Source organism: Vicia villosa, unplaced genomic scaffold (genome assembly GCF_029867415.1).
Source record: "Vicia villosa cultivar HV-30 ecotype Madison, WI unplaced genomic scaffold, Vvil1.0 ctg.001450F_1_1, whole genome shotgun sequence".
NCBI classification, from domain to species: domain Eukaryota; kingdom Viridiplantae; phylum Streptophyta; class Magnoliopsida; order Fabales; family Fabaceae; genus Vicia; species Vicia villosa.
In genome coordinates, this window is record NW_026705621.1 from 260,391 (window position 1) to 272,168 (window position 11,778).

At 32.6% G+C, this 11,778-nt stretch overlaps 1 pseudogene; it reads right to left on the bottom strand.

Annotated features, from left to right (window-relative positions):
* Window positions 1–1,634: 1,634 nt before the first annotated feature.
* LOC131635224 (protein FAR1-RELATED SEQUENCE 5-like) lies at window positions 1,635–6,153 on the bottom strand (annotated as a pseudogene).
* Window positions 6,154–11,778: the final 5,625 nt, after the last annotated feature.

An 11,778-nucleotide genomic window follows, 5' to 3' on the forward strand; every position in this document is an offset into this window, starting at 1 on the left:
CAATTCATCCATTAACATATTTCTAATGGATGGATATTCATCCATCCAAAATATAATTAAAAAATTTTTATTTTTTTTTAATTTCATAAAAAAAATATATTCTAAAATAATTTTTCGTTCTTTCGAAAAAACTTGAAATTTCGTTTTTCCGAAAAAAGTTGAATTTTTCGTTTTTTTGAAAATCGATTTTTCGTTCTTCCGAAAAAACTTGAACTTTTGTTTTTCCTAATAAAACTCGATTTTTTCGTTTTTCTGAAGAAAAATACTCGACTTTTCATTTTTTTCGAAAAAACTCGATTTTGCGTTCTTCTGAAAAAACTCGATTTTTCTTTTTTTTGAAAAAAAAACTCGATTTTTTCGTTTTTCAAAAAAAATCGATTTTTTCGTTTTTCTGAAAAAAAACTTGACTTTTTCGTTTTTCTGAAGAAAAGTCGACTTTTTTCGTTTTTTTGAAAACACTCGATTTTTCGTTTTTCCGAAAAAAAACTCGATTGTTCCTTTTTCCAGGAAAAACAACTCGACTTTTTTGTTTTTCTGAAAACAAACCCGACTTTTTGTTTTTCCGAAAATATTGATTTTTTAGTTTTTCCAAAAAAACTCAACTTTTTTTGTTTTTTCGAAAAACCTCAATTTTTTTCATTTTTTGGTAAAAACTCGACTTTTAGGTTTTTCCGAAAAAAACTCGATTTTTTCGTTTTTCCGAAAAAACTCGATTTTTCCTTTTTCCGAAAAAAATCCGACTTTTCGTTTTTCCAAAAAAATATCAGACTTTTTGTTTTTCCAAAATAAACCAGAATTTCTGTTTTTCTGAAAAACTCGATTTTTTTGTTTTTCCAAAAAAACTCAACTTTTCGCTTTTTGGTAAAAACTCGACTTTTAGGTTTTTCCGAAAAAAACTCAATTTTTTTCGTTTTTCCAAAAAAAACTAACTTTTTAGTTTTTCCGAAAAAACTCGACTTTTTTCGTTTTTCTGGAAAAAAACTCGATTTTATTTCAGAAAAAATTCAACTTTATGTTTTTCCGAAAAAACACGATTTTTCGTTTTTTTGAAGAAAAACTTGACTTTTAGGTTTTTCTAAAAAAACTCCATTTTTTTGTTTTTCTGAAAAAAAACTCGACTTTTAGATTTTTTGAAAAAACTCGATTTATCGTTTTTCTAAAAAGGGTTAATGAACTTTTTGGTCCCTCTAAATATTGCAGATTTCGTTTTTGGTCCCTCCAAAAATTTTCTTTAAGAAATCGTCGCTTCAAAATTTTTTGTCTAAACTATTGGTCCCTAACGTCAAATTTGCTAGAGATTAGCTACGACTTTAGCCACCGATTAGCTACGAAATTTGACGTTAGGGACCAATAGTTCAGAAGAAAAATTTTGTAGGGACGATTTCTTGAAGGAAAATTTTGGAGGGACTAAAAACGAAATTTGAAATATTTAAAGGGACGAAAAAGTTCATTAACCCTTTAAAAAAAAAAATAAATTTAAAGTATAAAATAAAAATAATCCGTTGGATTATTAAAATGTGTTGGATGAATTGGATCTATCCATGTATATAAATGGATGGATTTAATCCATCCATTAGCTTAGTTTTTTATGTGGTGGATGGATTTGATGGATTTTTTTGTGGATGAATTTTAGCTTAATGGATCCAATTGCCACCTCTAGCTATAACCTCAACAATATTAACGTTGATATCATACACCACAGCGGGTTGAACGACTGGCGGAGGTTGATTCAAGGCGGCGGGATCTACAAGCACAGGAGGAACCGACGGAACAACAGAACTCATTATGGGATCTTCAATTGCAGTAGGCTGAGTAAGCATTGGAGTAGCAACTGGATGTGCAGTTGCCGGAGCTTCAGTTGCTTCACTGTCAGGAGAAAGTTCAACATCATCATTGTTGTTATCAATGGAAGAAGACGCTGCTTTAGCTTTTTTTTATTTCCCTACGTGATGGAGAAGGAGAACTTGGTCGCTTCATCTTTCTTGGCACTGTTCACACTATAATCGTCTATCTATTCATACTAGTAATGTTTCACATTTGTGGCGGGAAAGCACACGCATTGTTTGTTGTTAGAGAAGAGAAAGTGGTCGAACGGTTTGATCGTTCCCTTATTATGTACACGCTTTCTTTGCTCTCTTAGAAGAGACAAAGTGGTCTCATTGTTAGAATTTGTTCTGTTAGAAGAGAGAGAAAATAGACACGTACAAATTATTTGATTGTCTCGATTTACCCAAATAAACTGTTTTTGCCTATCAACAAAAACCAAAAAGGATTAATAAACTCGGTTTTATGTTTTTCCGAAAAAAAACTCGATTTTTCCTTTTTTCGAAAAAATCTCGACTTTTTTCGTTTTTAAAAAAAAAAACGACTTTTTGTTTTTCGAAAACACTCAACTTTTTCGTTTTTTTCGAAAAACCTCAATTTTTTCGTTTTTTGGTAAAAACTCGACTTTTAGGTTTTTCCGAAAAAAACTCGATTTTTCCTTTTTCCGAAAAAAAATCGACCTTTTGTTTTTCCAAAATAAACCGAATTTCTGTTTTTCTGAAAAACTCGATTTTTTTTGTCTTTCCAAAAAAACTCAACTTTTCGCTTTTTGTTAAAAACTCGACTTTTAGGTTTTTCCAAAAAAAACTCAATTTTTTCGTTTTTCCAAAAAAACCTAACTTTTTCGTTTTTCTGAAAAAAAAACTCGATTTTATTTTAGAAAAAATTCAACTTTTAGGTTTTTCCGAAAAAACACGATTTTTCATTTTTTCGAAGAAAAATTGACTTTTTGGTTTTTCGAAAAAACTCGAGTTTTTCGTTTTTCTGAAAAAAAACTCGATTTTATTTCAGAAAAAAATCAACTTTTAGGTTTTTCCGAAAAAACACGATTTTTCGTTTTTTGAAGAAAAACTCGACTTTTAGGTTTTTCTAAAAAAACTCCATTTTTTTGTTTTTCTGGAAAAAAACTCGACTTTTAGGTTTTTTTGAAAAAACTCGATTTTTTCGTTTTTCTAAAAAAAAATTAATAAATTTAAAGTATAAAATAAAAATATTTCGTTGGATTATTAAAATGTGTTGGATGGATTTGATCTATCCATGTATGTAAATGGATGGATTTAATCCATCCATTAGCTTAGTTTTTTATGTGGTGGATGGATTTGATGGATTTTTTTGTGGATGAATTTTAGCTTAATGGATCCAATTGCCACCTCTAGCTATAACCTCAACAATATTAACGTTGGTATCATACACCACAGCGGGTTGAACGACTGGCGGAGGTTGATTCAAGGCGGCGGGATCTACAAGCACAGGAGGAGAGAAAGCACACGCATTGTTTGTTGTTAGAGGAGAGAAAGTGGTCGAACGGTTTGATCGTTCCCTTATTCTGTACACGCTTTCTTTGCTCTCTTAGAAGAGACAAAGTGGTCTCATTGTTATAATTTGTTCCGTTAGAAAGGGGAGAAAATAGACACGTACAAATTATTTGATTGTCTCGATTTACCCAATTAAACTGTCTTTGCCTATCAACAAAAACCAAAAAGAATTAATATGTTGGCGTGTCACGTGTTTCTATGTTATACTTCCATTCATGTCAATATTTTGGCTAGGAAAAACTTCTTACATGCTTAATTGATAAATTGGAATGACATCAATTTTAGTCTTAATTAACTACTAAAGAGTTATTTATTTTATTTTTTTCATCCAATTTTTTTTTAATCTTTGGTCATAATAAAAATTGAGTGTTGGGGAGAATAATAAAATATAGATAAACAATAATAAGTTTAAAATAATTTTTTGTATTAGTTTAAAAACAAGTTTATATTAGTTTAAAAAAATTTATATTAGTTTAAAAACGATTTTATATTAGTTTAAAAAAATTAATTATTTAAAAAATAATTATATTAGTTTAAAAAATATTTTTTTATATATCAATTTTTTTATATCGATTTTCGTTTTTTTTTAAAAACTCGACTTTCCGTTTTTTCGAAAACACTCGATTTTTTCGTTTTCCAAAAAAACTCGACTTTTTCGTTTTTCCAAAAAAAACCCAACTTTTCGATTTTCCGAAAAAATCGACTTTTTCGCTTTTCCAATAAAACTCTTCCTTTTTTTCGTTTTTCCAAAAAAACTCTTCGTTTTTTTCAAAAAACCTCACTTTTTGGTTTTTTGGTAAAAACTCGACTTTTAGGTTTTTCCGAAAAAAAAATCAATTTTTCCTTTTTCCGAAAAAAAACTCGACTTTTCGGTTTTCCAAAAAAAACCGATTTTTTTGTTTTTCAGAAGAAGAAAAAACTCGACTTTTTCGTTTTTCCAAAAAAATCAACTTTTTCGTTTTTTCGAAAAACTTCAATTTTTCGTTTTTTGGGTAAAAACTCGACTTTTTTGTTTTTCTGAAAAAAACTCGATTTTATTTCAGAAAAAAATTCAACTTTTTCGTTTTTCTGGGAAAAAAAAACGACTTTTAGGTTTTTTTGAAAAAACTCGATTTTTTTGTTTTTCTGAAAATAGTTCGAGTTTTTGGTTTTTCCGAAAAAACTCGATTTTTTTGTTTTTTCGAAGAAAAAAAACTCGATATTTCATTTTTTGAAGAAACTAAAATTTTTTGTATTTTCAAATTTTATTATTATTTTTAAAATAATTTAATGAATTTTAAGTGTAAAATAAAAATAATCCGTTGGATTATTAAAATGTGTTGGATGGATTGGATCTATCCATATATATAAATGGATGGATTTAATTCATCCATTAGCTTAGTTTTTTATGTGGTGGATGGATTAGATGGATTTTAGCTTAATGGATCCAATTGTCACCCCTAATATAATTCTACATATCAATTACAGCTTCATGATACTACATCATGAACTACCTAATTATAATTTTCAATTCATCAAGTATTGTACCAAGTGTTTGAAGAATTGCATGATATCCACATTCGGTTTCATACAAGATTTGAAGTGGGCATTTAGACTTTCACTGACTTGTGTACTTCGCATGCCAAGTGTGAATGCTTTCTTCATGTAACATGAAGCCCATTTTCTTTTAATAGTATAAACAGATTTGATCCAATTATTTTCATGAAGATTGTAATTATTAACCAAATCAGCCCAAGCTATCTCAAAATCTGCTTCGAGGTCGAATTCAAACATGCATTTTTTGAAATCTCTTAAAAAAAAGCTTCCACCCTTCATCAAATTCCCAAGGTGTTTGATTCCGTTCTGCAACAAGTGACAGGTGCATAAACCGTGGTGAGTCTCAGGCATTACTTCAGCAAGTGCTTTAGCCATTGCTTGATATTGGTCGGTAAAGATAGTCTTTGGTTTTTTGTTGCTATGTGTTGGTTTTTTCGATTGTCTTGTCATACAATAATGCTGCACCAAAAATCACATAACGTCTATAGTGATTGAAACTAGAAAATAGAGCGAGTGGTTTATTAGCATGGTTCGTACAATATGTAGTGTCCAATGACACCACATCACCAAAGTATCCGTAATCTAAAACCATATTTGCATCACACCAAAACACATTTGTAATTTGTTCTTCTACATCCATCTGATATGCATGAAAAAACTATGGATTCTCCAATAATTGCCGCTGAAAGTATTGTGAAAGACATCCAGCATCACCGTACACCATGCTTATTTGTCTTCTTGCATTGAGATAATTTTTTATATCCAAATGTGTATATCCAAGATTAGAACTATGCCCCGCCTGTGTGCACATAAGTTGAAATGTCGACTTCTGTCGTAATCCAGAGTTATCAGCTAAATCAATTTCATATGCTTGGACCTCAGTTATCTTTCTATGTGATGCTAGCATATGTGTGGTCTCTGGTTGTTGCAAAGAGTGATTATGATCCTCTATGAATTCATGAATAACAAATTTTTCATTCTTCAATACAATAGAAATCCTTGCTTTGCAATCAGTTCTTGTTTCAGCTCTATGGTTACTAACAAACGCATCTCTCTTGTCTGCTTGTCGTAGTCCTTCCTTGCAACAAACAAACCGGCATGATGATATAGAACCTGTTTTTTTATTCTTGTTCACGTAACGTTTTCTAACGCCAAAGCCAACGTGTGCACCGTATGCGAGCCAAAATTGAAAAGTTGCCTCTGATGAATCAAATTCCATACCAATCATTGGCTTCCAATCAATATTTTTAGATGTCATTTTTTATCATACTTCCAAGTAAAAGAACCTGAAATTTTGAATTACATACACATAATTAGAAATACAATGAACTTTGTTTTGTCTAATTGATAATAGGAGACAAACCACAACAAAAACTAAAACAACTTTGATGAACAAAAATTGAAAAGAGAGTCAAAGAGACAGCAACTTAAAATGATTGTTTCTTGTTTAACAACTTTCATCAAAGCCAAGAGTAAGAGTCAAGAGAAAACAACTTAAAAACATTGAAGAAGTTTATTATTTGCCATTAGAATAGATTAGATGAACATGTGTTAAGTTATTTTTTCAATCAACATATAAGAAATGTTAGAAATTAATTTTTTTTCATACAAAATAGAGACATATGTTGAGAGGAAGAGGAAATACTGTATCGGTGGTCGGCGGAAGTTACGGCGGTGATGGTGATACAATGACAGAAAGTGAAGTGTATTGTTGAAGGAGAAAAGAAAATTTGATCAATGTTAAGAGTTGTTTCTATATTATATTTTTAATTTATTTGTTAACTAAGCCAAAGCCAGCTGGAAGCATTTGAGTGGTTAGAAGTATTATGTGGTTGAAAATTAATCAAAGTTACTCTAACGTTCCCGCCAGAACGTTAGAGAATCCGCTTCCGTGAAAAGTACACTGGGGACCATCCATTCCCTGGGTTGGGATATGTCACAATCATGTCTATGTAACTGTCAAACATAGCCTAACAATATTCCTAAATATGATTGAGAAAAAAAGTCTAAGACTTTCAATGCTAGCTAATGTATGTCACTTCTATCGGAATAGACCATGGATACTCTCCTTCTTTCTCCTTCTCTTCCCTTCTCTCATTCATCAAAAGTAAGTGTAACAGAAATTATGGAATTATGAAAAATTGATAAAATGAAGAAGAGAGAAAATATTAGAGAAAGATAGAGATAAAAGTGTGAAGATGATAGTTGGAGAGAAAAAATAGAAAGAAAGGATCTAAGCCAAACAGAATAAGAGTTGGACTTTAACAAGTCTTAATTTTGATCTCTTAAAAGTTAATCTATAATGGGGAGTGCTATATGGTGCGAAATTTTTTTTCACGATATCTTACGAAGGTGGCGTGTTTAGAAATTGGTCACCATTTTGAAATAGAGTAATGCTATTTGACGCGGATGATTTCATCACGAATGGCTCACGAATTATTGTCCAACCAATGAAAATAGTTGTTGGCCGAAAATTATGAGAACTTCCATTCTTATTTTTTATTTTTGAAACAGACATTTACTTTAATAAGGCAATATCATTATTTATGTTCTTTTTAGTTGATATCAAGAGACACGGTGATATGCTATAGGAATGAAAGAATCTTTAGTAAGGGCGATTATGAAGATTTGCGACGAACCCTAATTTTTTCCCCTTTTTCAATTTCTGATGTATTAGACATGGATTTGCAGGATCTTTTTCCAGAAACAAGAAATGAAATCACAACAATCCCCACCGAACAGAAACAAACCATTACTCTACCTTCAACGGAACCGAAACCTCAAGGCTCGAAATCCTTCGCTCAAGCTCTTACAGGAGTCTGTGACATTCCGCTTTCGCAACTTCCAAATCCGGTAATCAAAGGGGACAAACCCTCCATCACCATTCCAGAAGACGAATATGAAGCAGGTATTTCTGGATGTAAAAACAATCTCCATGGAAGAGTTCTTTGGCCAAAGGGATCTACTCCGCTAACGGTAGCTGCTCTGAAAGCAAAATTGTCTCTTATTTGGACGGACATCAAGAACTGGGGTGTGTTGTCTTTGGGAAAGGGATATTACGAGTTCAATTTTGCCAGCTCTGAAGATATGCATAGAGTTCGGGTTTCCGGTACCATCAGTTTGAATTCAGGTTCCTTGAAGCTTTTTGCTTGGACAAAAGATTTTAATCCATCCCTCCAAAGTAATGAAGGATAGAAAAACACTTAGAAAGGGGGGGGGGTTGAATAAGTGTAGTCTTAAAAACTTGAACGATAAAAACAAATTGCACAGTTATTTTTATCCTGGTTCGTTGTTAACTAAACTACTCCAGTCCACCCCCACGGAGTGATTTACCTCACCTGAGGATTTAATCCACTAATCGCAACAGATTACAATGGTTTTCCACTTAGCCCACGACTAAGTCTTCTAGAGTATCCTGATCACAACCTGATCACTCTAGGAACAAATGCTTAGACACAAGCTAAGACTTTCTTAGAGTATCCTGACCACCACGTGATCACTCTAATTACAACTGCTTAGGCACAAGCTAAGACTTCCTAGAGTATCCTGATCAACACTTGATCACTCTAGTTACTTACAAATTAATGTAATCAAATAAGAGTTTTACAATGCTTCTGAAAAGCTATAATCACAACAGTGATATTTCTCTTAACATTTAAGCTTAATCTCACTAATATATTACAACAGCAATGTAGTGAGCTTTGATGAAGATGAAGTTTCTGAGCTTTGAGTTTGAACAGCGTTTCAGCAAGTTTAAATGTTTGCAAAATCGTCAACCTTGCTTCTCATCAGAACTTCATATTTATAGGCACTTGAGAAGATGACCGTTGGGAGCATTTAATGCTTTGCGTGTTCCGTACAGCATTGCATTTAATGTTTTACGCTTTTGTCAACTACCTCGAGCCTTGTTCATGCTGTGTCTACTGACGTTACCTTTAATAGCTTCCAACGTTCCTTTTGTCAGTCAGCGTAGCCTGCCACCTGTACTTTCTTCTGATCTGATGTTTGTGAATAAAACGTTTGAATATCATCAGAGTCGAACAGCTTGGTGCATAGCATCTTCTTGTCTTCTGACCTTGAAGTGCTTCTGAGCGTGATACCATGAGAACTTCAATGCTTCTGCTTCTGATCTCAAGTTCTTCTGATGCTTCCATAGACCCATGTTCTGATTCTGCCTTGACCATCTTCTGATGTCTTGCCAGACCATGTTCTGATGTTGCATGCTGAACCTTCTGAGACAAAGCTTCTGAGCGCTGATTTGTGCATACTCTTTATATATTTCCTGAAAGGGAAATTGCAATGTATTAGAGTACCACATTATCTCACACAAAATTCATATCCTTGTTATCATCAAAACTAAGAATATTGATCAGAACAAATCTTCTTCTAACAATCTCCCTGTCATACCCCAAAATTTGCCCTCATATATTTGCGAACGTCATTTTATTTCGAATAAATGAATTGGCACAATTGGTAAGAATTTGAGCGTAAAAGCTTCATTAGCACGAGGTCTCGGGTTCGAATTCCACCTACTAACTTTTTATTTACTTTAATTCTATTTTCATTTTTTCTTTTTAAAAATCACAAAAGGACCTTTTATTGTTTTAATTTTGATTTATCATTTTATTTTATTTTATTGTTTATTTTATTTTTATTTTTATTAGTTTAAAGCTTTGGGCTTTTATTTAATATAATTAGGGTCCATGTTTTACCTTCTCATTTTAACCTAATCATGCTATTATATATACTAACAATCCAAAACCTATTCGGGGGCGGATACAAAAGTTTCCCACCGACACTTTTTCAATCCTAACCTATTCTCCATATACTTTAAAATGCAAACACACAAATTTCCAACGGAATTCATCAACCATGGTTACAATAAAGAAGGCCAAGAAGACTCATGAGAGCATCAACAACAACAACAACAGGGAAGTTGATAATAATTGCTAATAAGTCTGAGATCGTATACTATGTTATATTGGCTAAGGTTGGAGTTCTCCTTGCCATATTCAGTCTGTTTGTTTTTTTTGCAGGAAAAAAGAATAGACTAAAAATTTCCAAACGCAGCACTGCCCAGAAAAAATCCCTCTCATATATATGGGATTACTGAGATCAGAAGGAAGGAGGTTTTGCCGAAATTTAGAAGGAATGGCCGCAAAAGAGACGTTCCTCTAAGCTTCACAAACCGTGATTTTAAAGTGCCATGGGAGATAATTTTTTTAGACGAATTCAAGCCCTCACGAGCATCAAACAACGTTTCTCGACACGCCCTGGAGCTAATCGCATCATCACTTTCGATCTACAGGTCCAGAATCGCCTCCATTAAGGCCACGGTTTGCTTCAATTTTTCTCAAACTCTACCTATCGATTTACACAATCTAAATGATTCTCAAGCATATCTACATGTTCCTGTGGTTGTTTGGATTGTGTTTGCATCTTTAATTGCGAGTTTTCGTATAAGAATAATAATTTGCCATGGCTAGGGTTCATGTTTATGTTTTGGGGAAAGCCCTTTAGGAGCCGTTTCTGACCGAATTGAGTGGCTCAAATGACTTAGGGGCTATCGCATAGTTAATCTGGATCAATGTTTTGCGTTTATCGATGATTATCGGCAGGTTTCAATAGGGGAGGTCTATGGCAACGTTTACAGTCCGTAGCCAAAAGTGTGGCTGTTTTTTCAGAATCATCCTCACGAAGAAGATGACCAGCGCGCGTGTCCTTTTCTTTAAAATTTTCAACTAACTATGTTTCTTTTATTTTGTTAAGCGATCGTGTTATTAACAGCAATTGGTCATTGGTCTGATGGTTTAGCGCTTCATGGTAGCTCTCGTGTGTAATGGCGTGGGTTCGAGCCCCACATGCAACACTTCCAAATTTTTTCCCCTGAATTTTTCAGGAGATCCGGTACAAGCAACCATACTCCACCACAATACACCCCCAATCACAACCATAAGATCTCAAGCAAGCCAGATCTAATGTGCCAACATTGAGGGAACACCATGGACATCCCAGGGCCATCCACACAGGAATATAGCTAAGTTTTCTTTTCCTTGTATTTTACTATTATTCTAATTGTTTTTTTATTTATTTTTCAATTACAATATTTCCTTTTTTTTTATCTCCATAATAAATATTTTTTAGTCAATAATTTTAGTTTTAATAATATTTTCCTTTAGCTTATAATTAAGTGATTAATTTAATTTGGTTATTAATAACATCTTTCATTTGATTTAAATTGTTTAAATTACTTAATTAATTACAAATATTTTTATTGATTGATTAAATTACATAATTAGGGTTAGGCTATTTAATCGAAATCTTATTTTCACCGATTTAATTGATTAGGTTGAAAACCAATAATTAATTAGTTTGATTTATTCTCTTAACCATGGTTAACTTGTGCCCTAATTAGGTTTTGCGAGAATTAGTCATGCACTAAAAAAGATTTATTTGTGTATTCTTTTCAGGGTTAGCAACAGGGTTTCCTCCGACTATGCGCCATGCCTTTCACAAAGCTAAGTCCCGATTCAGCTTTCTTTATTATTTATTTTTCCTTTTCTTTTTTTATATTTAATACAATATTATTTCTGCCTTTTAATTTTTAATCATTTATTTTGCCTTGTTAATTTAAAGGAACTGTTCATGCACTCACTTCCGAATATTTTTTAGTTAATTCTCAGATGTTCAGAGTCAACGCTTCTGGCAAACCCTTGCCCTCAACCCTGTCAGACAAAGCTAAGTACTTTCTCTCTATTCTATTTTTAATTTATTATTCTATTTTCTTTTGTGGTTAATGAAGTTTGCCCTCGAACTTGATAATGCACTCACTCTCTGCTTTTTGCCTCTTCTTTCTCCTTTTCAGGCTTTGTCAATTGCTAAA